We start from the raw sequence: 25666 nt of genomic DNA, 5'->3' as shown, positions 1-25666 counted from the left end.
TAACAATGTTACGTTTTCGTCAAATTAAAGCATGATGAAGCGTTATTACTTTGTGTCGGTAACTAAAAACGCATTAGGGTTGAACAAAGTAATGTAGTGGAAAATGGTTCTGACTTTCTTTTATATCACTTATGTCAGTTGTAAATTACTAAAATAATGTTAAATAATTGGTGAATTTTTACAGATGGTTTAATCTTTTCAATTTGAAGGGGTTTTTCTAAAAGGGTATTAGTTAAGGTTTCGCAACTTTAAATTGTGGAAAACAACCACTAAAAATTAAGTAACAGACCGACCGTAACCCGTATTACGGGTTGCATTTTGCTAGTATAATAGAAATATTGTTTTTTTTAGTATGTTCTTCTTTTGTTCAAAACGTATCAAATTTAAAATGGCTTGGTTGTGCAGTAAGCACTTCAACTTTACCTGCAGTAATATGTGAGCAATCAGTGGAAATAAGCAATCAATAGAAGTTTCAAGTTTCAAAGATATTTCAAATAGCTATCCAATTAATGGGTTTTTAGCTCATTTAGAAGACTTCAACAATTCAGAAAGAAATGAAATCGATTCTGCTGTCAATACAGATCAACACATCTCCTTCAATCCCTCTCTTAACTATCAATCACAATTACAATCAGCTTGCTCTACAACTGCACTAGGTCTCAAATAACTTCAATAGACCTCAAATACTGCAATAGGCCTCAAATGACCAAAAGAAAGGTAAGATTTTATTGTGCTAATTGTCCTTTTATTTAAATACTTACACTTTAATGAGAAATCATTTAAAATTACATGGTAATGTTGCTGCAGTGTTTTGTATTAATTGTTTTTCCAAGTTTAAAAGTTTATATGGTTATCAAAAGGCATATTGTTAATTGTACTAAAGAAAATAATACTGTTGATGATAATACTGAATCTAATATAATAGTTGATCAAATAGTGTATGACAATGTTGATGATTTAAATAATGATTATCTTGGTATGTTAATTTTACATTTGCAGTCTAGGTGCAGATGTTCTCAGACTGTTTTAGATGTTATGTTTTTAACTTTAAAAGAGCTATTTACTAACCCAATTTATGATGTAAAAAACTTAATAATTCCGGTAAAAAATTATCATTGCAATATTCTCGTGAAAATATTTTAAACATGGATTTTCTATGCCTTCTATAAAGATTGTTGGTAAAGGATTAGTTATTCCAGTTATGATGATGATAGAATTTTTATTAGAATCAGCTGAGATTAAAAAGCTTACAAAGGTATCAAACACACATCATCATATTCAATTAGCTATTTATGCAGATGATATTGGCATTACAAATCCAATTGGTAAAGCCCATTCGAAACACAAACTTTGGGTTATGTACTTTCAAATTCTTTACATTCCTAGAGAGTATAGAGGTAGAACATCATCCATAGTTTCCCATCGGTTTTTACATTTATTAAGCTTATTAAGGATTTCAATTATTTTTCTTCTTTACTTAAAGATTTTAAAGAAACAATACAATTGTTATATACAGGCGTAAAAATAAGCATTGCTGAAAAGTTAATGACGGTTACAGCTGAGATTTTATACTTTTCTGGGGATTCTTTAGCAGCAAATTGAATTGGAGGATTTAAAGAAGGATTTAGTCAAAAAACTGTTCGCTGCTGTAGGCGCTGTAACTCTACGCGGGCTGAAATGATTGAGTTTACAACACATGAAGAGTGTCTGATTCGAAATTTGCCTTAACATGCCATACGTTTAAATGAGTTGAATTCTGGGCTAAGTAAAACTGATAGAACAAAATGGTCAAGAAACTATGGTATTGTTAACTTTAGTATTTTATCAGATATTCCAAATTTCGATGTCTCCAAGCAGTTGCTTTTTGATCCAATGCATGATTTATTGGAAGGGGTTGTGCCATGACATTTAGAATTATTTTTACTGTACTGTATACAAGAAAAGTTTTCCTTAGCTGATCTTAACCAATGGCTTCAATCATATATATATATATCATTCTGGTGTTGAAAAGCCAGGTGTTATTTTACCTTCACTTAAAATCAGAGGACAATATGGTTGTGGACAAGTATTAACTCTCTCTCTTGAGCTGTGTTTTAATTTCTTAAGATTTATGGATTTATTTGATCCTCACCTATCATCCTAAGCTAAACTTATACAAACTAACAAAAAGCAACCCGTAATACGGGTTATGGTTGGTCTGTTACTTAATTTATAGTGGCTGTTATCCACAATTTATAGTTGCGAAACCTTAACAAATAACCAATTAGAAAAACGCCTTCAAATTGAAAAAATTAAACCAGCTGTAAGATTAAAATAAAAAGTATGCGGAGGTAAAATAATTTACCAATTATTTAACATTATTTGAGTAATTTACAACTGACATAGATCATATCAGTGTGAGGCAGAACCAATACGTTCTAAACAATACGTTTTAAACAATACGTTCTAAACAATACGTTTTTAGTTATTGACACAAAATAATAACACTTCGTCATGCTTTAAATTGACAAAAAAGTGAAGCTAAATTCTTACAATATTTTTTATAACATGAACTTTAACTAATAAGATTAATATAAAGCGAACGTAAATTATACAGGAGTTATTAATATTTTGGTATCCCATTGATACATGTTTCTTTAAAAAAAATGAAATTGACTTTAAAACGTTAAATACACACAACTAAATAAATTTATTAAAAATAAATGATCACTTGACCGTTACTATATATGGCACTAATCTGACCATTTTTTTATATGGCCTCTTTGTTTCAATAGTTTTTAGTAAATGACCTCCCTTCCCCTTTTTTTCCTTAATGGTGGTCAGGAGAATAGAGTTACTTTTGTTAAGAGTAATCAAGTTTTTGATGGAGACCTTTTACCAGAATAATAAAATGTAAAACAATGATTTACATGTGTAAAAATTTCTACTTTTTAATATAAGAATTTAACATATATAAGAATTTTTTCTTTCCTCAAAAGTGTTGCAAATGCAAATTAAGCTAACTAATTAGTTAAACACCTTACAAAATTTAAGTAACTCGTTATTTGACAAATGCGCAAAACTACAATTTTCACCCCCCGTTTAAAAAGATCCCCTAAGTTACGTACAACAAATATAATTAGGCATAAAATAGAGAAAATTAAAAAGAAATTGAACTAATTGCATATATTTATATCATTTTAACTGACAAAAATTTACAATAAAATGTTATCAGCTGTTTTTTTATAAATCGTATAAATGCGTCAATCATAAATCTTTAAGAAAAAAAAAAACACCGCATAAAAATTGAAAATCGATTTACCTTTTTATAGTAATCTATTTTGACATGGCAGTTATTATAAACATATATCGAAAATGAAACTATAAAATCTGTTTCGAAGTGCAAAAGGATTAACAATACTAATATAAAAAAAAAAAAAAAAAAAAAAATCAAATTAAGATATAAACTGCATTTTTAGCATAATGTTGTCTTGGCTTTTAGTAAATAAATAAAAGCAGTAAGTTCCAATAATGAAACTACCTATTATTCATTTTTAACAATAGACACCAACGTGAAGGTAAGCCAAGCAGTCTATCAACACAAAACATCACAACAATAGAATACATAACAATAGAATATTTACAGAACACATAACAATAGAATATTTACACCCTTGATCCTAAAATCCAGCGAAAATAACAAACCAAACTTAAAATATGAAAGGCAAAATTAGAAAACCAATTTAAAGTTAACTATATATTTATCTTATTACTAAACATATAACTAAATAAAAGAATATTTGTTTTTTTTGTCAATATTAGTTATTCAATTACTTCAAATTTAAAACACCGTAGATTTAAAGATCAAGGTTGCATTCTCTCCCATACACATTACGCTAAACATTAACAGACGTTGTTGTGTTTCCAGAATAATTAAAAAAGGCTAGACAACACAACCTAGCTCTAAAGCAGTAACACTGCCTGACACTAAATGCTGCCAAGTCACCCCTCTGCTATAAGTACACTGCTTGGCTGGCAGGGTTATCAATCTTTCTCAATATAATTCCAACTCACACCACTTTGAAAACATTGAAACAACATAATTTAAACATATATACAGCTATGAACAAATATGGTTTCATATAACACATATAAACATATTGTAACACATATAAACATATTAAATGATAGGTATATTTATCAAAAGCTATGAAAAAAAATATTAAAATAAGAAAAAAAATATAACATTATTTGTGTAACACTTTTCACCTATCATACCTTGAACGAGATGTTTAACAATTTTGAAAAACAAACTATTAAATACCCTAGTTCTTAAACATGCAACATAAAGTTGACTATGAGAGAAACACGGTTTTTTGAGATACACCCCAACTCTATCAAATGTTTGACCTTGACTTTTATTAATTGCCATTGAATAAGCCAATCTGACAGGAAACTCACAACGTTTCAGAAAAGGAAAATTAGAACCTGATAGAGGCAACTGAATGTTAATCCTTTTTCCTATTGGTTGAAAACCGGTTCTATTCTTGTTATCCCTGCTAATACGAAAGATTTACAAATTCTTTACCATCCGGCCGACCGACCAACCGCCCGGGCGGTCGGTAAATCTTTCGTATTATCAATGATAACAAGAATAAAACCGGTTTTTAACCAATAGAAAAAAGGATTAAACTAATCCACAGTATAAAGCCTGAGTTTCAGAACAACGCCTCATAACACGCTCCAACTAGCTACAGTAAATACTGTACTACAATCTTCATAAAATGCCTAACACAAAAACAGTAAAGCGAAAGCTTGTAAAAGAAGTTCCAGCTGCAGTAAAGCAAGCTAAAGAGAAACACATTGCACAATTAAAACAACTACTGGAAACAAGCGACAACCAACAGCAAGCATACGAGATTTTAATGCAACTACTTATACGGTAGACAACCCTCAAGAAGCAAACGACTATGCCATTCAAGCTTCAAACCTAAAACCACTCACAGATTCTGAATTAGATGACCTGCTTGCAGATGAAAGAACAGAATGTACATCTGCTATGGCTAAAGAAAGAGAACAAATGGAAACCCCGCAAAAGAAGCAGAAAAACATCATCGAAATATCAGATGAAGAGGAAGAAACACCAGAACAAAAAGAAACAGAAACCGCTTCTAGTGCACTAAAGGAAATAATGGATGCGACTCAATTCGAATTAGATAAATCAGTAAGTAATTAATACACTAAATGTTTTAACTAAACAAATTTTCACTCCCTTATAGGAATTGTTTATTTTTAATACAGGGCTCAAACGAGGATTTGACTTGTTACATGTTACAATCCTCGGCAAACCTAACGACTCAGTATGGTACGATCACACCACATCCATAACGCTATGTCTGCCCATCAAGCAAAAAACACACCTTAAATGTGAAATAGCGACGGGAAAGCATTGCGCTTTAACGGAAAAGAACATACCCACTACCTGGTGGCCATATAAGTTCTTAACGCCACAGAACAAAATTTTGACAACCATTTCCTGGGAATTAGAAGGAGAATTTTCAAATCCCGACGCTACGGATTTAGAGGATGTAACATCATTAAGGTACGGATCATCCTGTGATACGTGCAAGTTTTACATTGAAATTAAGCACGTTAATGGTAGTAACTACTACCATAACGTGCTTAAATATTTTGACAAAATTATTTAAACATGTTTATAAAAAAATTATAACTAAAGATGCACCTTTGTCAATAAATGTAATTAGAACAGAAAGAAAGTCTAAGTGTAGTCAAGCTCGAGATTTGTTCATAGATTACTTAATAAGTAATAAAATTATGAACAGTCCACAGTACGACTTAAAGTTAAAGGAATGCAAAACTCTAAGACTCTTGGAACTAAATATGGCATCAGGAGAATTAGAAAGTTGTAAAAAAACACTATTCCGACAAAACTATTTACAGCATGGAGATTCAAATATTATATTAAGACCAAGACTTGGCGCAGTCATTTATATTTTGCGCAACGTTGCACAACAAAATCTCCTTACTGTAGATAGACTTATTACACTATTGGCAAGATTTTTATTTAATGAAAATTTAAAAAAAAAGGGTTTAATTTTGTGCGGAACTTCAAATGGAGGAAAATCTTTTTATATGGTGGACCTTCTCAGCAACATTATTACGCTCTTTAAATCTAGGATCTCTAGTACTAATAGTATTAGAAAATCTGGTATTAACAGGTTTACCTTGCTTATCGTCGAAAAATATAGAATCTTCATACAATTTCAAAGTAGGCAATGTTGAAGGTTTCTTATCGTTACTTTTTAATTTCATATCCTGAAACTTTTTCCAATCAGCAACATCAAAAAGTGGATATACATTATCAGTAATAAGCTGGTCACCTTCAACATCAAAAAATCGAATACCTATATGAGACATCTCCAAAGTCACAGGAGTAGCTTGAGAGGTTTTCAATTGACTCTCAACACGAATATCTAAAACTTCACATGTAACTTTTTTATCAATATAAAATACACCATCAGCAACAGGAAAATATTGATCAATATCAGCCCATAAATTAGGATAAGCAACAGGAAAATAATATATATCGTTAATAGAACCAGTATGGATATGGATGGTCGGAGCGTGGTTAAAAACAAAAAGATATGGCGCTAAATATCTCATAGTATTATGTGGTCTGATGGAGCGTTGAAAATTTGTAAATATTTCGTATTATAGGGGCATAGCAACGCCCAGTGTAAAATAAATGGAATCGTTTTGTTTGTTAATCCATTTGCAATGAGGTTTTTTATAGCGTTGTGTTTAATTATATTTGTTGATGCTGATTGGTGTGGTAAAACTGCTTGTCATAGCTTATATGATGAATGTATTGATCATAATTTATTTCCTTGTGATTGTTGGACATTGTGTGGTTGCCATACGACAATTCAATTTTCACATGGGGGACGATTTTTATTTTCAAATACCTCGAGATTTTAATCCTAATGGTCCACAGATTCGTAATAAGAAAGTTAATCCTAACAAGGTTTTGAAGGTAGAGACTGGTTGGGATAATCAGTTATTTGGTGTTAATGAGAAGAATTTTAAAAATCCTGATACTGCTCGAATTGTTGAAAGTGTGGTTACTGGTTTAACTGGTGCTTTGAATCCTAAAAGTGTTTTAAATGTTGGTAAAACTGTTAAAGATGTTGTTTCAAATATTAAATTGCCATCTATAAATGATGGTAGACGTATTTTAAAAGATTTAGTTTTACCGAAGAATCAAATGGGTTCTTATGAACGTATTGCTTTAAAAGAACTTGGTAAACGTAGACCTACAAATGTTTAGGAAGATATGTTATACGGTGAATCTGATTGGAGTGGTTCATCCACTAGTTTGAGTTCATTGAGTTCAAATAGTTCAACCGTATCTAATTCTAGTTGCTGTTCTATTGGTAGTTTTAAATGGAATTATCATTCAGATTATCAACCGTAATTGATTTTCAGGTAGATGTTTCCCAAGTCACAGCACTTTGAAAAGATGGAAACAACATAATATAAACATATGTACCAACTACAAACACAATAAATGTGTTTAAATATGTATATAAGGTTAAATATATACCTTATATACAAATTTAAACACATTTTTAAAACAATTATATAACACATATTAAAACATTCACAAACAATAAAAAAACACTTTACATTATTGTAAAAACGCATTGATAAAACAACTATAAAGCACTTATTACCACATACACATACCTATCAAAAAAGCATATATGCAAACAATAAACGTGTGCAAACAAAAATTTTAAAAATGACGCCAGAAAATTTAAAAAGATTCAAAATATATATTTACAAACAATACTCTTTACCTTCTTGTTTTTTTTTTCATAAGAACTGTAACCCTCATAACAAAATTCAACCTTTACATACAATAAGATATGACATGCCATATCAGTGTTGGCACTAAAGTTTAATTTATTTTTCTAAATTTTCTAAAAAAGAACAAAAATAGTTAACAGCATCAATGAAATTTCAATGTAGTAATAAACATTTTATGGAAATAGTATTAGTATAACTTTAAATAACATCCATACCCCTATTTTCCTTCTAAAAAATAAGACAATAAAAATAAAACTGCAAAAAGAAAAACTAAAACAAACAAAATATAAACGATTTAAAAAATTAAAATCCTTTCTACTTTATCTAATAAAAATTTAAATCCTTTCTACTTTATCTAATAAAAATTTAAATCCTTTCTACTTTATCAATTAAAATTTAAATCCTTTCTAATTTATCTAATAAAAGTGTATATATAACTATTTTATATACTTATTTCAATTATAAGATGATTACTTATCTTAATATGATTCTTTATGTAATATATCTATTAATTACATAAAGAATTATATTGTTACTTCTTTTGATATTTGTTTGTTAACAGTTCGTTTAACTGATTTTGTTTTTGGCATTTTAAATTGGTATATCTTTTTCTTCTCTATGTTTGTAGGAGCGTGGTTAGCTGAGTTATGACTTTTTTAATGTTTTTTTCAATTTATACTAACGGATTAATGGATTAAATTAATCCTTTTTTCTATTGGTGGAAAACCGGTTTAAACCAGATAATACGAAATATTTACAAATTCTTCCCGCTCCACCCGACCGACCATCCGGGCCGCCGAATTACTATGAGATCTCATAGTGGCTCGGCGGCCCGGATGGTCGGTCGGGTGGAGCGGGAAGAATTTGTAAATATTTCGTATTATCTGGTTTAAACCGGTTTTCCACCAATAGAAAAAAGGATTAATTTAATCCATTAATCCGTTAGTATAAATTGAAAAAAACATTAAAAAAGTCATAACTCAGCTAACCACGCTCCTACAAACATAGAGAAGAAAAAGATATACCAATTTAAAATGCCAAAAACAAAATCAGTTAAACGAACTGTTAACAAACAAATATCAAAAGAAGTAACAATGGCAAAGCAAAAGCATATAAACGAACTAAAAGCAATGCTAAACAGCAGTCATGGTCAAGAAGATGCATATGAAATATTAATGCAACTGTCATACACTGTAGACGATCCGATTGAAGCAAACAACTACGCAAAAGAAGCCCAATTATTAAAACCTTTAACCGATAGTGAACTTGATAATCTACTTGAACCAGACAGCGAAGAACAAGGAACATCAGCAATGACAAAACAAAAAGATGAAAATAAAAAACAAAAAAACATAATAGAAATATCGGATGAAGAAGAAGAAGCAGAAATGACTGAAGAAAATAACGTAGCATCAAAGGACTTACAAGATATAATGGATGCAAATGACATGGAGTTAGACAAATCAGTAAGTATCATTTTAATTAAGTATATAACGTTTATTTTAACCATCTGTTTAGGAATTATTTATACTTAACACAGGACTACAACGAGGCTTTGATTTACTGCACGCGACCATCAAAGGTGAGCCCAACGATGCTATCTGGTATGACCATACAACAAACACTACAACGTATCTACTCATCAAAACAAGAACCCACCTCAAGTGTGAATATGCAGACGGAAAACCAAGCCGTTTCGATGGTTCAAAACACACCCATTACCTGCTTGCAATTCCCGTACTTGATGCAAGAGAAAGAAACTTCGACAATCAGTCGCTCAACATACGCAGAAAGCTCTTCCGATCAAGAAGATTCGGATGTAGAGGATGTAACACCATCCATAATAGAAGGTACGGCTCACATTGCGAAACCTGCATGTTTGCAATTGAAATTAAGCACGTTAATGGCAGTAACTACTATTATAACGTCCTTAAATATTTTGACAAAATTGTTTAATCAAATAAATAAAAACTTAATTTTAAAAGACGCACCATTACCAATTAATGTAATACGCACAGAAAGAAAATCAAAAAGAAGTCAAGCTAGAGAGCAGTTCATAGATTATTTAGTTAATCAAAAAATTATGAACAGCCGACAGTATGACTTAAAATTAAAAGAAGATAATAACCTAAGACTCCTAGAACGAAATATGTCTTCAGGAGAATTAGATCCATTAAAAAAAACTATCTTCAGACAAAATTATTTACAATACGGTGATTCTAATGTAATTTTAACAAGAATAGTTGAATGCACAGATAAAAGCAGACTTGGCGCGGTCATATATATTTTGCGCAATATAGCACAACAAAATTGTATAACTGTAAATAGAATTATAACACTTTTAGCACGATTTTTATTTAACGAAAACATTAAAAAAAAGGGGTTAATCTTATGTGGAACATCTGATGGAGGAAAGTCATTTTTCGCTAACCTACTTTATGCGGGATTCAAACCGTATGAAATAGGTTACTGGAATTGCCCAATGACACAAAACCCTTCACAATTTTTATTACAAAACCTCGTTAACTGTATAGTCTACAGATGCGATGAATTTGTTTTTGAACATGCTGGGGTTGTACAGTTAATGAAACAATTGCTAGAAGGGGCTCCAACTTTAACTACGGATATAAAATACAAAGATCCTCTACCAGTTGATCCACATCCAGTAATCATAACCATGAACAGCGATACAAAAGAAGATATACTCAAATGGCATTCAAATGAGTATAAAGCTTTTGAAAATCGCTGCGTCATCCTCTTTTTAGGGAAACCTTTATTTGATTGGATAAAGGAGGAAGAGTTAAGTGAATACGCTAAGCTTAACCCTGAATTACTTTTTATTTTATCTAAAGCACGAAAAGAAACAAATATAATTTCAGCAGATGTATTTAAAAAACATATTAACGAAATACATTATTAAATTTTCAATCGTTTACTTAATGGCTCATCATCCCCTTCATCATCGTTAACAACTCCAATAAACATTGTAGTAAACGCCGGTAAAAATACCTTTTGATAACAATTCAAAAATGTCAATTGCGGATTACCCTTTACAAAAGGAGTAGGCATAGTAGTGGTAATAAAAGTTGAATCTGAACCAAATTTACACTGCACCTGTTTCGCCCTAGTATAATTAGGATCAGGAGGATTTAACTTCATTCGATCAAATACCCATTCCCTTTTATAAACTTGAAGTGTATGAGTTAATCTCAATCTACCTCTAACAGTAGTAGGTAATATTTCACCTTCGGAATAAGCAGGATCAACACAAAACATTAACATTTTACAATTCTTATTACCAGAAAACGGCATTACATTAGGTAAATTATTCCAATAAGTATTATTAGTACTTTCAACAAATGTATCACCCGCTATACAATCATAATTTTGTCTATTTTTCCACAACACAGCACTACGATCAAATTCAGAATAAGGTTGCATAAATGTATCAAAACATTGTTCATTACCAAATGGTTCTTTAGAATCAGTACAATAAGGTGTAATAGCAGCAAATACACAATCTAAATTACCAGCAGCATATTCCTTTTCACCAGTATCTTGCCAATAACAACGATGCAAACCAACAGGATATAAAATGTCCTTACGTCTATTATCGTTAACACTAATAATACTACGAGCTAATAGATTTTTCAAACCATGATGAGCCATTTCAATATTACCAAAACGATAATCAACAGGATAAGTATTCAAAACATTCCAATTTTCATCAAAAAATCCTTCTTTCTTCTGCACAGCTAGAGTTTGATCAGATTGAACAAACTGTCCACAAGAATTACCCTGAGTATTAACAAACTTAAACTTACGCACAGAGTTCGGATCATTAAACAATAATTTAATTGGCTTACGCAAACCAATATCATTTATCCACTCAGAATAATATATAACTTTTTCAGCAACGTTATTTCTTTCCTTAAATCTAGGATCTTTAGTACTAATAACATTAGAAAATCTAGTATTAACAGGTTTACCATCTTTATCATCAAAAAATATAGAATCTTCATAAAGTTTCAATGTAGGTAACACAGACGGTTTTTTATCATTACTCTTCAACTTCATATCTTGAATCTTCTTCCAATCAGCAACATCAAAAAGCGGATAAATATTATCAGTAATCATTTGATCACCCTCCACATCAAAAAATCTAATACCGATATTTGACATCTCCAACGGTACAACAGTATTCTGAGAAGTCTTTAACTGATTCTCAACACGAACATCCAACACCTCACAAGACACCTTTTTATCGACATAAAATATACCATCAGCAACAGGAAAATATTGGTCTATATCAGCCCATAAATTAGGATAAGAAACAGGAAAATAATATATATCATTAACGGAACCAGAAGTAACACTGCAATAAAAATATAAACTTTTCTCAATTGTAAACTCGTCATAATAACCATGAGAAGGATCAAATCCTCTTTCTATAACGAAATCTGGTGACGCGGATGGTTCTCGATTCGGTGGTTGCTCCGCCATTAGTCGAATGAAAACCTCGATGAGACCACCCTTTTCTTCCGCTTGGATGAACGAAGTTTCTTTTTAACTTCTGAAGATACTTTCTTTCTATCCTCAACACCATTTAAAAACGCAGGGTTAAAAGAAAAAAAATTATCATCCAAAGCTTTTATAGCAGTATCAATCCCAGCATACACCTTGGTACCCATATTAGGTAAAAAATTATAATCAATTGGAATTATATTAGGTTTCATTAACTCATACCGACCAACCTTTCTAGAAACATCTCCAGCTTTCAAAACAGGAATATCCTGTGGTTTAAACAATGGCTCAAATTTAGTTCTTTTCAATCGCAAATAATCCGGTAAATCAGTAGTAGGAACAGGTTGATAATCAGAATGATAATTCCATTTAAAACTACCATTAGAAGACATACTAGAATTAGATAACCTAGAACTATTTGAACTCAAAGAACTCAAACTAGTAGATGAACCACTCCAATCAGATTCACCATACAACATATCTTCCAATACATTAGTAGGTCTGCGTTTACCAAGTTCTTTCAAAGCAATACGCTCATATGAACCCATTTGATTTTTAGGTAAAACCAATTCCTTCAATAAACGTCTACCATCGCTAATACTAGGGATTTTGACATTACTAACAATGTTCTTTACAGAAGTACCAGCACTTAAAACACTCTTAGGATTTAAAGCACCAGTCAAACCAGTAACAACACTTTCAACAATGCGAGCAGTTTTAGGATCTTTAAAATTCTTTTCATTTACACCAAATATTTGATTATCCCATCCAGGAGCAACTTTCAATGCTTTATTAGGATTAACCTTTTTATTACTAAATTGCGGTCCATTGGGATTAAAGCCTGGTGGAATTTGAAAATAAAAGTCGTCCCCCATGTGAAAATTGAATCGTCGAATGGCAACCACATACACTCCAACAATCACATGCAAATAAATTGTGATCAACACATTCATCATATAAAATATGACAAGCAGATTTACCACACCAATCTGCGCAAACAAATCCAAACATAACCAACACCAACAAAACCAACATTAGAAAGAATAAAAAAAAAACCAAATCACCCTATATATACATTCAAAAAGGCGTGCCATACCCAGATAATACGAAATATTTACAAATTCTTAACGCTCCATCTATCCAGAGCTACTATTAACACCGTATATTATCTTGTTTTAATCACCGACCGACCATCCATAACAACTATGAGATATATAGCAATTATATATATATAATCTATTGTTTTAATCACCGACCGACCATCCATAACAACTATGAGATATATAGCAATTATATATATATATATATAATCTCTTGTTTTAATCACTGACCGACCATCCACGCACGATCGTGCGTGGTACTTTTTTGGGGTACTTTCAAAAAAAGTACTTTTTTGGGGTACTTTCAAAAAAAGGGGTTTTCACCGCGCGCAGGGACGAGAAACGATGTCTAATAAAAAGAGCACATGAAATCTATACGTTTACATTAAATAATAGTAATTTGGCGCTGCTGCGAAATAAAATTATAGGGGCGTCCCACTTCTCCCCACTCTCCCCTATTCGTAGCACGGAAGAATATTTTAATTTTTTAGTGATCGAGTATTTGAATGGAAAAAGTATTTCTATCAACGATATCAAAAAACAATTAAAAACCTTAATCAATTATTGAAAGGATTTTCTGCCTCAAAGCAATGATAATTGGGTAAGAAGAGAGTGTTTTGCACGTCTAAAGTCTTCAATTATAAGTCGATTTCCATAATGTATGGAGGACGGGATGCGATTATTTTATTAGTTTAAATTCATGAATATAATATAAGAGAGTTTATGTTTTATATTCAATATTTTGTTTGCAACAAATTTTGTTTTGCAGATAATGTAGCAATATAATGTAAGACAAAAAAACTTTGAGATATGATATTATTTTCAGCATAAGCTTTTAGGTTTATTAGGTAATACATTAAGACAGCAACAATCGACAGTCAAACAAGGCAAGTCCAAAATTTGGACAACTTTCTAAATCCTAAAAATCATCTTCTTTGTTGGCGTTAGTAAGTTCAGCTGAATCTGTTTTAAGTAAAGAACAGTTACTTCATGAAGTTGAGGTTGGTATATAAATAGCTTTGATTTGTACAAATTTAAAATTTATACTATAAAGTAGATTTATCAATAAATCTAATCATTGGTGTTGCAATTATAGGAAGTATTAAACTTAATGTATATTTTATATAATTTTTTTACTATTCTAATATTTACATTTGTATTCACAATACATATTTTTTAACAGATAGAGCTGCAGAAAAATAAGTCTTCGACTCAAGTTTTAGCATTTTTAAATCGAAATTTGTTTGCCCCAGATATTTAAAAGCATTCCAATTTGACTGCAATTATCTCCATTTCTTCTTATAAGCGAGTTTTATAGGCTTTATCCCATGTTTAAAGATTTTGAGCGTAATTTTAAAGAGTTTTGTAATATAGTTTTTTCCGATGGGTCAGCTTTTTTGAATTTAGTAAAGCTTCAAGATGATGTTTCCTTTAAAAAGTCTTCTTTCCAATCTTTCCATGTAACTCAGGTAAATAGTAACACTATTTTTTGTACAGATTACTCTGCAATATAAAGTTTTGATTATGATATTGTTTAACAGTCTGATAATCTGGATGAAATGCTGGAAATATCAATACCAGATCCACAAGTAGTATTCAATGAAACCCATTTTATGATTCGTAGCAGAAATGGATGTGAGCTACAGAAAGCACAGATTTCATCAGCCAGCGAAGTGTTTTGTTGCATGATTGCCGTATTATATCTTATGGAGCTGACATATATGACACAAAAATGGATTGCTGCTAACAACATAGAAGAACGCTTTTTGAAGAAAAATAAACTATGGCGAAACAAATCAATCAATCAATCAAATAATCAATCAATCAATATATCTCGTGTTAAGGAAGTTACAAAAAACACAGGTCATTGCAAATAGTAATTTACTAATAAAACGCAATGACCTAAATAATATAAAGAAAAGACAAGGGAAAAACATAAGAAATAAACTAGTCACATAGTAAAAGTAGGACTTTACAAAAATTTATAAGTTACACTTATAAAACAGACTTTTAAAAGAGTTAAAATGTAGGTTAAATAGTTATTATAATGTATTTAGATAAACATACATATATACAGATATACACAAATAAGAAATTATAAAATGTACATAAACATAAAGAAAAAAGTTATAGAGGTAAATAGTAAAGTTAAGCGTAACTTTTTAGGTAAAAATGATGGAGTGACTTTAAGAACAGATTCTTGGATCTAAGGATAAAATCTGCTTTTAGGGTGTACGGAAGGGTGTTCCAAGAAAGGATACACTAATATGTAATGGAATTTATTCCATGTTTAGTTGTCTGTTTTTGTGGGATGGTTAAGTTGTTAAAAGTGACTGATCTTAGGTTATGCCCACACGTTGTCCTACTGTTAAAGTAGTTACGAAATATGGAAGGAAGGAGACCGTGTTGTTGATCCCAGACAAATGAACAATTTAGAAACTGGATTAAATCATAGAAACGAAGAACTTTGGATGTAAGATACAGGATGTCAGTAGGAAAGTCTCTTGGACAGAAATGAATTATTCGTATTGCTCTATTTTGAAGCGAAAAAATTTTAGAAAGACAGACGGTTTTAGATTGTCCCCAAACTTGGCATGCATATTGTAAATGTTAACCAAAAATTGCGTGATATATAGATAGTAATGTTTCAAAATTAACGTAGTGTCGAATTTTTGCTAACATGCCGTTGGAACGGTTTATTTTTAGAGTAAGGTTATTTATGTGTGTTTTAAATGAAAGTTTCTCATCTATCACAACACCAAGATAAGTTATGTTATTAGACAAAGGCAGCATTCGGCCACTTATTCTAAAGTTCAAAGTTTTTGGAAGGTTCTTGTTAGTTTTTTTAGAAAAGTTAGTATACTGCGTCTTTAATATTACTATTTCCGTTTTTTTATTATTCAATGAGATTTTATTTGCTCGGAGCCATTGAACAAGACTTGCCATATCCTCAATAATATATTTATTTAGTTTTTTGAGGGAGTTTGTCGTTAACTGAAGATTTGTATCATCAGCAAAATGATACGTATTTGAATGCTTGATAGAAAGATTAAGATCATTGATGTAAATAATAAATAGAAGAGGACCTAATATGGATCCCTGAGGAATACCAATGCAAACGCTTTTAATGTCTGAGAAGCTGCCATTTAAAGTAACAAACTGTTGACGAAAGGTATGATTTAAACCATTGCAAGGGTATGCTGCGTACACCCTAATAGTTAAGCTTTGATATACTGTAAAACGAATCGGTTTTTCAGTGGTTTTTTGAATATCTCCTTGGTTTTTTAAAAAACCATAACATATTTTTTGGTTTTTTGAAAATCCATTCGGTTTTATGCGCAAGTATTAAATATGTCGCGGTTTTTCAAAAAACCAAATGTTGCATTCGCCGTAATCTTTTCGTAAAGATTTTAAGTTTTGAAAAACTTTAAAATGGCTAGACCCACCGTCAACGCACTATGGGACAAAAGTATACAAATTTTGCACAAAAATATTTGTGATAATTATTTTGTTTGTTTATGCCTGTAAATGTCATTACATAAACCCCATATTGGTTTTCATCAAAATATTTGCAAAATTGGAGATTTGAAGATTGTTCTTTGTCCTAACAAAGGATTTTGTGGGTTGGTTCCTTTCTGCATAACTCCATCCAATTTTCAATTTTTTGAAATGTTCTCAATAAAAAGTAAATGAAAAATAGTTTGGGTTTTTTATAATAGCATAAAGAATTATATTATAAGATATTATAGGTAGGTAGATATTGCAGCTATTTAATAATTAATAAATATGCAAAACTTACTGCTAAATATCTAAGTCTATGTCTTCAAAATATTCAATAAGAGAACATTCAATTAAATCCATGAAATTTGATTTCTTAGTTGTAGTGTCCCAATCAGCTTCTTGTTCATAATTTTTAAATAATAGGAAATTTTTGACAGCTTCTGATACCTGATGTTTAATCCTTTTAATTCTCACATTCATTTTTGCTGAAGACACTATAGGGTCCGATGAATCTAATGCTCGATTAAATACATCGAGTAAATTACTTTTACGAGAACACTTTCGAGAATGATATCTTCGATTCTGCCTATAGTACTTATTACAAGATTCAGCTCCCTCTTCACCAAAAAATCCAGGTGATAATAGTAGTGTCATAATAATGTTTTTTGAATGACAAAGAATTTTATGAAGAGAGGCAGGCATGTTGAAACATTTATACTTACTAATAAATAAGGAATATGTATCATGGCAGAAGGACCCAAATTTTTCAAGTCCAAATGTTCGTGACAATTAAGGGCAGCTAGAATGGAGCTTAAATTTGATACAAGTTCATCATCTAGTTCTAAAATTGTTGTATTTCCCTGTCCGCCTTGACATGGTCTATCAATTTTGATCTTAAAGAAGTCCTCTACTTTATGTCGAACTCTGTCCTTCTCTTCAGCTAAAGCTTTTTTATTTTCCTCACCTTTAACTTGCCATAATTCTAACTTTTTTCTGTATGATAAATTAAGCAAGCAATTGAGAGTGTTGATGGTAGCATGCAAAGGCTGGCAACCATAAATAAGGGACGAATCACCTTTTGGCTTAAATTGATCATTATCAAAGTTTAGCAAGTTGTTAAAATGCTTTGGTGTTGATTTACAAATGGGGCAGCTTTGGGAAGATTTATTGTCAAGTAAAAAATTTAAAATTTTCCCATCAATTAAAGTCGGAAAGAACAACGATGAAATATTAACTTGCAACTCTTCTCCGGTGTCTGTTTGATATGGAGCTAAGTTTTTGATGTCCCCTTCAATTTGTTGGAAGGTTACCTTAACATGTTCCATTGTTTCTTTAGTAAATTCCAGAGACAGGGGGCGCACAAATCGAAAAGATTGAGGAGTAAGATTTTTCCATAAAATTTCTCCATCTAGCTTACTTCTTAAGCTGTAATTGTGTCATGGTAACTGTATATAATGAGTGGTCATCTATTAATAAACCAGATGATGACGCCTGGTGATATTCAATTTGACCAGTTGTTCCATCAGCACCGTATGCGAAGATCATTTCAGCATCAATAACAGTTTTATTTATCTTCTTCATATAATTCACAATTTGACCTTCTACTAATAATACAATCCTCGAAATTGTGTGATAAGATATTAATTTATTGAAGTTGACACTTTCACATTAGATGATTGGATTTCATCTGGACGACATTTCTTCTTTGCTTGAGAGACTTCAAAATATGTTGGAAAGATGTTGGCATTTCTACTTTTCATTTCAATTCGTAAATTTTGGTATGTATTTTTCGATAGTAAATTATCAATAAGAAGATTAAATGCCTCATCTGGCGTCATCTTAATTGGTTTCTGTGTACTGATTTTATTAAGAAGCTCCACTGCATTATCAATATTATCGATGACTATCTTAATCAATTGTTTCAGGAATTTACATCCTTTTCTATGTGATGCTGTTTGAACAGCTTTTAGTAATACATAAATGCAGTCTTCAGAATCTTCGGCTATTTGAGTTGCAGCCTGATATTGCCTCCTTTCGCACAATTCTTCAAATGATTTTGATGGTCGTCCTCTTTTTCTTAATGGTGATGTTTGGCATGGTTGAACAAAATACTCAGGAGAGATCACAAATTGTTCAGAGTAAGTGGGATGATGGCGCATTAGATTTGTAGAATCATAATTCCTTAATCTCCAATGTCCTGAGAAATTATTTTTAAGATTATTCAAATCTTCTTTTAATGCAGTAATTCCACTTTCAGTTAATTTTTTAGTGTAAAATGATTCAATCTTTGTAATGCATTTTGAAAAACTGACTTTAAAATTTTCTTTAAATAACAATTTTCCAAACTCAAATTTCAACAAACTGATTGCTGCTGTATTTTCACTATTTTCGGTCATCATTTATGACTTTTATCAAATGCGCAATAAAAATTAATTATATGATCCTTTAATAAAATCGGTTTAGATAAATTTAAGTGATAATAAATGTCACAAGATAATTTACTGCTTACTCATACTAACTGACCTTTACTATACGCGTGACTACATATGCAAACATTACCAAGAATTCTAACCTAAACGCATAATGACTTAATTTTATTTAAAAACTAGTTATACTTAAATAAATATTTTGTGCATGTAAGCTTTCAGAAATAATATTTAATACAAATTATAAAGTTGATCACATGTATGTATTAGCAAGGTCGTAGACAACTTTTTTTGATGTTTGAGCTAAGCAACTTTGAAACATAAAGAAAACTCCACATTTAAGTATGTTCATATATATATATAAGGAATGAAACTGCTACGCAAAATATTGCGTTGATTGGAGACTGGGAACAAAAAAAACCCCAAAACAATAGCCCCCTAGCCCCAAATATGAGGGCAATTAGTCAAACTTGTTATTATTTTTTTTAATTTTAAACTTTATTTATATTCATTGACAAATTTAAAATTTGATTCAAAAATCTCTTTTTGATCTGCTTTAATGACTTATAAAGTTTACACCCCCCTCAAATTGAGGTTTTTGTGAAGTTCCATCATTCTGTTTGAAATTCTATAACTCTCAAACGGGGATTTTGAGGGGTATGTAACCTTAACCTTTTTGAAACCCGGAGTATTCACCTTTCATTTGGTACCAAAATAATTGATACTTTTTGATACTATGGAGAATGCGGGTCTTGTAAAGCGAAAAATATGGTAATAACCCTAAATTCCGTATCTCTAAATATTTCTTAAAATGTTTTATACGTAGAGAAATATAGATCTGATTAGTTGCAATCAATTGCTTAGAATCACATTTGTAACTATTAAATATGTGTTGTGGGAAAAGCTTCTACTTGTTTGAGCAAATTCTTTGCAGGAAAGTATCAGGAATTTTCATTTTTTTTTTTTTTTTTTATTTACAAATTTATAAACCTTCAATATCAATACCGTGAGAGATATTTTCGAAGTTCGTTTAGCTACAAATTTCTATAATCACTAGTTAATAAAAAATCATGTCTAAATTGAAAATTAAAAAATTGTGATTTTTTATTCTTGTGATAAATTTTTATTATTTTATTCCATAGTGCAACGCTTTGCCAGTAAGTTTCAGTAGAAACTATATTAATTAAGAGTAAACAAATATCAAAGTCTTCATATTTTCAGTAAGTTTAATGAATAAAACTTAAAGTTAAATGAAGAAAAATAAATAAAACAAAAGTCTACGCTGTTTACCCTTATTACTTATTTCTTTAAATGCTAATTTTACTTTAATTTTTTAAGTTAAATTTATAATAAATTACTTTACTACTGGTTTTCGAAAATTAAAAATTTTTTTTAGGAACAACCTGAAAGTTGGTCATTTCTGGATGTTGCATTATGGTTAGAAAAGTGTGGATTAGAAAATGTGTCAGCAAATTCAAAGGTAGTTTTTAAAGTTTCAGCATCTAAGAAATGCATATGGTAACTTTTTTCTATTGTTCAATGTGTAATACAACAGTATTGAGTATTTTAAGGCTCTACAGGCATTACAATAATTACCACCAACATGATTTTAATCTAAAGATTAACTGCTGTTATTCACCTTGCAATGAAAGTTTGAAAAAGCTTCACAGTTTTCAACAGCATGTAAGGAGAGCACATCAAACTGATAATAAACCAAAAATGACAGTTAGCACATCGTACCTAATGGAAGACTTTGAACAATTGTCAGAAAATTCAATTCAAGACACAGATTCTCCAGGTCTCTTTCTACAGATAATATCTGATTTGAAAAATTCTATAGGTCTTATGCTTTTAAAATTAAGAGAAAAACATGTGGTTGCAACCCAAGTTCATGTTGATTTAGCAAGTGACGTAAGAGAAGTCTTCACTGTATTCTTTTCATTATACAATAGTTTAATAAAGCAATTTATTCAACAAAATGATACCGCCAGTTTAGTCCATCTATTAGATAATGATTATCTTTATGATGTATTCTCTTCTTTCATTCATGAGTATCAATTGATTAATTATTGTAAGTCTAATTTAAAAATGGTGGTGCCACAAGAACAATCTGTTACAGGTTCAGACAGAGTTACTTATAAATACCATTATGTTAGTATAAAAGATAATCTGGAAAGAGTTTTAAGTATGGAAGATATATTTATTGAACTTTGTCACATGCATCAAACTGAAGGTCCATCTGGCATTATGTTTGACTATTGTGATGGGGAAATTTACAAAAGGCATTTTTTTTTACAAAACACCCTACTGTTATTCGAATCCATTTGCAGATTGATGAATTTGAAATTGTAAACCCTTTAGGCTCTAAAAAAGGGAAACAAAAACTTTGTAGTGTATATTACACAATTGGAAATTTACATCCTCCTTATCGCTCAATAACATCTCAAATACACCTTGCAATGTTGTTCAAATCTAAAATACTAAAGTTTTCTTCTTATCATGATGTATTAAAGCCGATTATTCATGAACTAACATCCCTAATGAATTCTTACTGTTATTCAAGGAGAAACTGAACACAATCTTCATGTTTGTATTGCTACAGTGTCTGCAGACAACTTAGGTGCACACTTGCTGGTTTTAGTTGTTGTTTTAGTTCAGGTAGAATGTTGTTGAATCCTTTCCACCAGATTTTTATCATGACATTTTGCAAGGAGTAGTTGCACTTCTTCCGAAACTGACAATACAAAAATTGATTGAAAGCAAAATCATCAATTTAAGTCAGTTGAACTATGAGATAAAGACCTTTCCATTTGGATTTCATGATTTAAGAAATGTGCCATGTGAAATACGCAGCCATTCAGTTTCTACAAATGGTCATCTTTCTGGTAAGGCTCTTCCAATAATTATTGTTGACTATCTTTCTATCCTTCGTGATAGTATTCCATCATTTTGGGAAGTCTTTTTGCTATTCCGTCAAATATCAGAAATCTTGTTTTCTTTTACAATTTAAAAATGATCAAATTACATATTTATCATACCTCATTGGGAATTTTCTTTATCTATTTCATATTGAATACCCAGATAAAATGACTCCAAAAATACATTACCTTTGGCATTATCCAAGAATGCTGTGTTTATTCGGCCCTTTGAGACATTTATGTTGTATGAGGTTTGAATCTAAGCATAATTATTTTAAAAGATTGTGCCATATAATTTCGAAATTCAAAAATTTTACCTTTACATTATCAAAACGCCAACAAATGAGGCAATGTGCAGAATTGAACTCTTATGATTGCCTCAGAAATAATGAAGAAGAGAAGAATGGAATTATAATATCCACTTTGTATTTTCCAAAAAGTGTCCAAGACGAACTATTTGATTATTTTAGATATAATGTTAGTGAAATACTTAAAGCTACAAGTGTATCAATTAATCATGTAACTTATAAATTTATAATGTTAATAACTACCTCGTTCTATCAACTCAAGATGATGGAATTCCTATTTTTCTGTGCATATCTTATTTGCTAAAGCACTCTGAAAGATGGTATTTTGTTGGAAATATTTGCAAATGCTCAGCGTATTTAAACTACTGCCAATCATATTGCTTAACAGCATCACCCACATTATGCATCCAACCAGTGGGAAGTGAAGCCTCTCTTGAATCACTTGATGGGTATTTAACATCAGTAGGATGCTTAGTTTCTTTGAAAAGTCAGGTTTTGTAATAGGTATATTTAATCGTGGTACTACAAATTGTTTTTGTATTAATGCCATTAATTTGAAAAGGATTCGTAGAATATATGCATATCCCAACTTTCTCTTTTCTGATTCTCCATTGGTTGCAGTAAATACCAATGTGCACTTTTTTTCTCATTAAAAAGAAAATTGAATTTACTTCACCAAAAAGTGGAATACATACTGACATTTAATTATAAATTTGCATATATATTTTAGAGGAAGATATATATGGCACATTTTTACTGGACATTGATTTTACACTGAATGAACTGATTTCTAGCATCAAATTATGAACCACATTCAAGATAAAACTCAGTATTCTTAAAACATTATGCACTCAAGATATCCAATCTGATTAGCCAACACTTGATTAAATATCAAAATTATTTAATTTTAATGTATAATGTATATATTAATATAATATATTAACTGATTTACCTATTAGATTAACTAATCATTACATATATATTTCAATTAAAAAGATAAATGCATATGTGTGTATGTGTGTGTGTGTGTTTGTGCGTGTGTGTGTGTGTGTGTTTGTGTGTCTGTGTGTGTGTGAGTGTGTGTTTATATACTCACATAAAAGAAAACTATGGCTGAAGCAAGAAGAAGACATTGAAGTACTGTCACCAGGCATCTTTTTGCTGGATATTTACAACTGTAAATAAAAAATCTGCAAAACTCTCAATGTGGAATGTTTTATAACTTACTGATATTTATTTTTTAAGTATTCATTTTAGAGGAAGATATAGATGGCTCAGTTTTGTTTGACATTAATGATTTTACACTCAAGGAGCTGATTTCTAGTATTAAATTACGAATCACATTCAAAAAAGAACTCAATATTCTTAAAACATGCACTCAAGTAGTTCATTCTAATTTACCAATTTTGAGTAAGTGCTCTTAAAACATTGAATTTAGCCTTCCAACTATAAATACAACTTCAAGGTAAGATTTTAAAAGACTTACATCATCATCAGTATGTAATAAATATAACAATAAACATGATAAACAAGAGGGTTGGGAATATTTGTAAAGCAAAATAACATTACATACATTTAACTACATTCCCTAAATATTAAAACAGGGGGAATCCTAAAAAACTCTGGGAGGAGGGGGTTCAAAAAAGTTAAAAGCATCCTTAGAGTATGTTCTTATTGTATAAAGTTTTCTTGATGCAAATATATCTTTGACCTCTGTATTTAATAATTTAACTCATCCTGCATAAATTAACTGAGTTTGCATACTTTTGATTTATTATAATCTATAATATAATTACTACAGAAACGTTTAACGTTTAACGTCGTTTCGTCATTAGTTACTAAGCTTTGATATAGCGCATTCGCTAAATGCACGCGGCCATTGCAGAAAGATCTCTTAAGCGAGTTGAAACTTTTTTCCTTTTGGAATTTAATTATTAGTTTAGATATATTACATAAAGAATCATATTCAGAATAATAATCATCGTTAAGATCATCTTATAATTGAAGTACCCAGCTAACACAAAACGTTAAAGTACGTTCGAAGAACGTTGGAAACGTTCTTAGAACGTGCCCGACCTTTTCTAACGTTCTACGGACGTTTCTTGAATGTTTTGTGTTAGCTGGGTAAGTATATAAAATAGTTACATACATACTTTTATTAAATAAAGTAGAAAGGTTTCAACATATAATTTGATAAAGTTGAAAGGATTTAAATTTTTATTAGATAAAGTAGAAAGAATTTAAAGTAGAAAGGATTTTAATTTTTTAAATCGTTTATATTTTTTTTGTTTTAGTTTCTATTTTTGCAGTTTTTTTTTTATTATCTTATTTTTTAGAAGGAAAATAGTGGTATGGATGTTATTTAAAGTTATACTAATACTATTTCCATAAAATGGTTATTACTACATTGAAATTTCTGTGATGCTATTGAATATTTTTGTTCCTTTTTAGAAAATTTAGAAAAATAAACTAAACTTTAGTGCCAACACTGACATGGCATGTCATATTTCATTGTATGTAAAGGTTAAATGTTGTTATGAGGATTACAGTTCTTATGAAAAAAAAAAAAAAAAAAAAAAAAAGAATGTAAAGAGTATTGTTTGGAAATATATATTTTGTTTATTTTCAATCTTTTTAAATTTTCTCGCGTCATTTTTAAAATTTTTGTTTGCAAACTGCGACTGCTTTAGGTCTTGCTGTTTTCAAGCCTTCATTATTAAAAATTATTCTAAGAATACATAATAATGTATTATAATAACATTTTGCGTAATGTTGTTATTTATGTTTTGTTATATATGAATGTTACCTCACTTAAGTTATATTATATACATATTATATTAACTTATAGTGTGTGCTATTGTTGTGTGTTGTTGCTGTGATATTTTTTTGTTATCTTTTAAGTTAATAGACATTTGCCTTATCTTCATGTTGGTGTCTATTATTAAAAATGGTAAATAGGTAATTTTATTAAAAATCACTGCTTTTAATCATTCACTAAAAGCCAATACAAGTTATTTTGC

The 25666-nt window shown here is 30.3% G+C and overlaps 2 pseudogenes; both read left to right on the top strand.

The window, feature by feature from the left end:
• Window positions 1-103: 103 nt before the first annotated feature.
• Window positions 104-15703, top strand: LOC149885407 (uncharacterized; annotated as a pseudogene).
• LOC149885408 (uncharacterized) lies at window positions 1022-2143 on the top strand (annotated as a pseudogene).
• Window positions 15704-25666: the final 9963 nt, after the last annotated feature.

Source organism: Hydra viridissima, unplaced genomic scaffold, assembly GCF_058129835.1.
Source record: "Hydra viridissima isolate aposymbiotic clone 2 unplaced genomic scaffold, HvirCarnegie_v1 scaffold_8, whole genome shotgun sequence".
NCBI classification, from domain to species: Eukaryota; Metazoa; Cnidaria; class Hydrozoa; order Anthoathecata; family Hydridae; genus Hydra; species Hydra viridissima.
Note: the sequence above shows the minus strand (reverse complement) of the source record. Positions and strands in the feature narration are given on the sequence as shown.